At 39.7% G+C, this 5,628-nt stretch overlaps 1 long non-coding RNA gene across 1 annotated transcript; it reads left to right on the top strand.

Annotated features, from left to right (window-relative positions):
* Positions 1-942: 942 nt before the first annotated feature.
* LOC310885298 lies at positions 943-5,170 on the top strand. Its single transcript, XR_014574687.1, has 2 exons — positions 943-1,017; positions 4,607-5,170. It is a non-coding gene; the product is annotated as an uncharacterized lncRNA (long non-coding RNA).
* The last annotated feature ends 458 nt before the right edge of the window (positions 5,171-5,628 follow it).

Raw genomic sequence — 5,628 nt, forward strand, 5'->3', positions numbered from 1 at the left:
AATAGAAGACTGTTTATATTGTCAGTTTGAGTAACACTGCTTCACTCTGAATCTGCTTCCTTGATTGTCTGCATGATGTATGTATTAGATTTTCTCCTACAATCCCTTCTGGATTGGCTAGATCTCTTTCCAAGAAAATATGTGAATGTATTGATACTACATTATTTTAAGGACTGAGCCAATATGGGTGTGATGGCACCAAGTCTTGCTCCCTTCACCCAGCCTAATCTTTTAGTAGTGTCCCTACACACCTGAAACCGTCTCACACCTTTATATCACAAGTGCTTTTTACGAGAGGGCAGTAATGCTTAGGATTGTGCAGTCCAAGCACAAAGACATTAGATTGCAAGACAGCCCACACATTGTAGTGGTCATTTTATGCAGAAATATTGTTTCTTAAAGGACCCCAGGCCAAAAGGTGGGCCACATGAGGCTGGAAGAGCTGGGCCTTTTTGACTGTGTAGGCAAGAGAAGAGTATTTACAGCTGCAGTAATTTCCGTGGATATCTGTGGCCTTTTGCATGCTGCAAATTTGGAGCATGGCCTTGAATGCTCTTAGAAACAAAAATAATAAAAGAAAACAGCTTAGATAAAGGCCCATGGTGGTAATACAAAGTTTACAATCATGTGGCAAATGGTACATGGACAACTGGTGAGAGAGTCCTGAGAATGAGTAGGTGCAAAGATCTTTGGCATAAGTATTTAACCAGAGATCCCTTCAGATGTACATGCGGGAAGACCTCTGTAAATGGCACTAGCTGTGGACAATGTGTGGGCCACACTGTGCTGCCTGGCCAGAGGAATGGGATTGCTCCCTGCAGCAGCTCACCAGGACAGAGAGATAGCGAACAATGACAGCAGCTCTGCATCCCTGCAGTGTCATAGCTAGGGCTGCACCCTCACTTCTCACTTCCTTCTCTGCTCACACCTTTCCATCTCTCAGCAGGCATCCAGTGTGACACGGGCAGTGGTTTCCTCCTTCCTGTTCCAGGTTATGTGCATGGGATTTCTGACCAGGTACTCCAAATTGGCTAATTGAAACTCCTTTTCTCATAGATCCTAGGGTTAAGTGTGAAAGCCAAGTTCTGGAGAGGGATACGGGTGCCTCAGGAGCAGCCTGCCAGGAGCTGGCAGCAGCTGAAACTGTTCCAACTCAGTGGCATTTGATTTCTGTTTGGAAATCTGGACGTTCAGCTTTGGACTAGAGCTGGTGTTTTGCTCTGCCCTTGCCCACTTTGGTTCCACTGGTAAAATCATTGCCAACCACCAGCAGGGCTGGCTAGGGGGTAAAAGGCAAAATATGGCACAAAATGCAACAATCTGCCGGTCCTCCAAGGTGCAGATCCCTTGAGTCCAGTGACCCAGAGAGGATGATCTGATGCATTAGCCGTGGTGCCATAACCCTGGTAAATGACTAAGCAGCAGGTAGAAGGGAGTATTTCATAATGACTTAGGGGTAAATTTACAGAGTGCTGACTAATATATGCCTCTTGCTTTGTTGAAATAAAAACATGAAGTCATACCTAGTGGGAGGGCTAAGTTAAAAGAGGTGAGTTGAAGTTTACTGCCTGTGCAAGCAGAAGAGTATGAGGATGTGTCTGCAAATCAAATATGAACACAGAAAATCCACATTCTGGAGTTTGTTTTACATGGTTTTAGGAAAATAACTGATTTTGATTTGTAAGAATGACAGCACCTGTTTATGTCTCCTGATTTCTTGAAGCTTTGCTTTGACTTTTATGGCCAGTAGCGAAAAGAGTCCTTGTGTCAGAAAATAAATCTGATCTTCTTTCCTTTTAGATACTCTTCTACTTCAGCAATTTTTTTTTCAGGCGCTGTAGCTGAATATAAAAAATCTTGGAAACTGCAGATTCTTTCATTTCACTGTTTGAAAAGATATGTCCAAGTCATTGGTGAGAGGCAGAATTATACAGAGAACTTTTCTTTGCTTTTCATTTACTTTTTCAAATAGATGTCTTTCCTCTATGCTGTGTCTCAGGTCACTTTAAAAATTGTTTTAATATTTGTAGCAAAGTGTAGATAACATAAATATCCCCCTTGATAAAAAGAATTAATGAACGAACTCTACTGTATAGAAAATGAATTTTCTTTAAAAATAGCATAATGAACCTTTTTTCTCCTGCAACCAAAGTGTTTGCTTTCTTACCCCCTTCCCTCTAAACGTGTTTTGAACATATTTATGGTTAAATATTCAAGGATGGGAAAAGGCCATGCAACTTTGCAAACTGGTGTTCAACTGTTAATACAGATTGGCAAATAGAAAGTTATTTGGTGGTGATAACAGTCCTTTCAAGTGTTTACAGTAGAGGAGAAGCAGGTTAGAACTGACATGACCTAAAGTATGCCACAGACCACTGCTACTTTTATTGTTATTATTTCTTTTGTTTGTTGTATGGTAATTTTTATAGGTGGTACTCAGGCTCTGTGCTATCCAGGGCATTTGTTGCAGCTGCTTGCAATTTTCCACCAAATTTTTCTGATAAAAAAATAGATTCTCAAATATAAATACTAAAATAACACAAAAAGAAATAGTTTCCCAGGTAAAATAATGCTAATTTGCTGGAAACCTGAAAACATATATATATATATATATATATTCAATCATAGACTGAATGATTTAGATGGGTAACTGACAATGCTGCAGTTCAAAATGGTTCCACTGAACCTCCAAGAGACTGTACCTTGCCCATCTTGAGGTCTTATTCTTGCATATGAATATTCTGCCATTTATGTAGTTTCTGTGCAGCCTGGCTGATTTCACTGTTGTCTTGCTGGTTGCCCACAAGCTGGCAGAATTTCCCAATGTAGAGGTAGTAGCTTTGATACTGGATGTGTCAGAGCTACTGTACGTGTGCACAGCAGCTGATTTGCACATTGCGCAGTAACCCTGGCATGGCCTGGACCCATCACACCTGCTGTGCATGCACAACAGATCTGTGGGTACGTGTTAATCATTACTAGAAGTAGCCAAGTCTATTTTTCTATGGAAATTTGCAAATTAAATGGAGAAAAATAATTTGCTTTCAGAATAACATGAATGAAGAAAACAAAGAAACAATTTCTGACCAGGCTAGTGCAGACATTTTCAGATAGTTCCTTTCCTATGATATTCCTGAGTACAAGGAAGACAATGACATTTGTGCAGCATGTTCCAGTTCAAGTCACAGTATAAAAGTTGGGGTATTGGCAGTAGTATTGCAGCTACACTGGTGATGAAAAACCTTTGTGTAATAATGTCCTTGACCTAGAACTAGGTTCGAAGTGCAGATTTCACATCCAGATTTCACTGCTAAAGTATGCTGGGTTGATAGCCAAATCCTCTGGTTGGTTACTTTTGTTAGAAATAGGAGCCAGCTGCAATACCTGGATATGCCTTTCTGTACTTCAGACCACATTAATGTAGCAACAGCAGTGACCAAATTTCTCAGTGCAGACAAGTCCCTAAGTTATACATTTTTTTTAATGGGATACTTTCATTAGTGCTTTAGCTGATATTACTCATAAACCAACCCTTGCGCTACCAGGTTTAATCATTGTCTCGAGGCAGAGGCTTATTAGTGCAAGGTCATTCTATACTTTTTTATTTCATATTTTCCCTTGGAGAAAGTGAGCGATGTCTCCAGAAAAATCACCTACCTCCTGCCTAGCATATCAACATCCACAGACGTGCTGCCAGCATAGATGTAATGCCTCTTGGCCAAACCTCACGTTGCACCAAAACAGAGAGTTTACAGTAAAGGACAGATAATAAGATCAAGTCCTGAAACTTGTATGTGGGATTATGCAAGCTATTTAAAGAATTAATGATAAAACTTCTATTAAAAAAAAAAAGTGAAATGTTTCTTGAAAATATTAAATCTCTCATTGTGAATTAAGCGCTTTTGAAATGCTGGATTGATAACTCTGGAGATCAAAGCCTTACACCTGGCTGAGCTACTGACATGTCCCCGTGGCCTTGGAGCACCCCACAGTCTAGCCCTCAGGGGTGCTGGAGTGCTCTGATTCTTATGCCACTGTTAAAGAACTGAGGTGCAAAAAGGCAAAGTGACATATTTAAGCCCACATTAGAAGTCTGTGGTGAAGCAGGGATTTCAGATCAGGCATCTGATCTCCTTGGGTAGCAATCCAAACAGGAACTGTCACTCCTCTCCAAGAGAAGATGCAGTGACAGCCAGAAAGCCGCTGATCAAAAAAGGGTGAGAGATTTCCCAGTTCCATCAAGTCCATGGCCCTTCGGTAGAGAAGCAACAAAAAAGCTGAATCAAGGCAGCGAGAGTATTTTCAGGTGGCTGACACCTGTGTGTTGGTAACCGGACTGTGATCTAACAGGCTTATGTGTTGTAGAATAGTGAATAATGACACAGAGCATAATCTTTTTGTAATTCTTTGCTGTGACCATACCTTGTTTTAGGGTGTATTTCTAAGTGAATTTTAAATAGCTCGATTCATTGGGAAAAATTTCTGCCGTATGGCTGCTCACGACCTGTGATGAAGGTGTTTTAGATCAAAATATGGAAATTACATGGAAACATGTTAGTCCCCTCAGAATTGCCATTTCATCTTTTTCTCCTGCCTTCCTCTCCAGACTGCTCAGCAGCACATGGACTGGATTTTTGGGCTTCTTCGCTCCTTGGTGGCTTTTTGGACAAGGAACCGAGAAGCCAAGATTTCCCACACCTCTGTGTTCTTTGCTTCCTGTTTTTTAACTCCTGGAGCATCATACAAAATATACTAAGAGAAATCCAGTTTCAGAATCTGCATGACAAATCAAAGGTTTCTGCATGACAGGAGTTGTAGTTCTTTGATCTGAAGTACTGATACTGCTTTGTTAATTTACATCAGTAGGAAATTCGTCCTTTTTTTTTTTTTTCCTGTTCTGTACATACTCCTTAACCCCTAATGATAATAAATAATGTTTTAAAAAGTAAGAAGAATTAATATTGTATTTATAACCATGTAAATTAAAGAGTTCTCAACTATTAATGTGAACCACATAATTTAAAATAAATAAATGAGATATAGGCAGAAAAGCAGCCAACCATATGTTTTCACCATATGCTGAAGCATACTTACTGTCCCTTATATCCTGTATTCCCTGTGAAATCTATGTATACATATTCACTGATGGGAAAAAAAAAAAAAAAGAAAACCTGCATGAAAGAACTTTAAAGCTACAAGATCAAGTACTCTGTATTTGGACTCTGTGAAAATTCATGCGGTCATAATTTCTCTAATAAAAGGATATCATGAAGATATGGTCTTTATGTACTTGATCACATCAGTTTTTGCTTGGAAGCTCACCCTCATTCACTGGAAATGATGTATGGTAGTCACTGACTGAGTGTGAACATTCAAATGAAGGCATTGATCCGTATCCTAAAGATATGTCGTATATACCATCTCATCTTTTCTTCATTGGAGAGGTAGTTCTGGATTGCTTAGAGTCTGTATCTGATATCTTTTAGATGAGTTGAGGGTTATAGATATTTCCAGGAAACAGATCACTTACTGTCTTGGCTATAAGATCTGGGCTTCACTTTTGCTGCTTTATTGATGGAAATTAAACAGAGCTACCAAGCAGTGTTCACATACCATTAAGACTGGTTG

This window comes from Anser anser, assembly GCF_964211835.1.
Source record: "Anser anser genome assembly, chromosome: 1".
Taxonomy (NCBI): Eukaryota; Metazoa; Chordata; class Aves; order Anseriformes; family Anatidae; genus Anser; species Anser anser.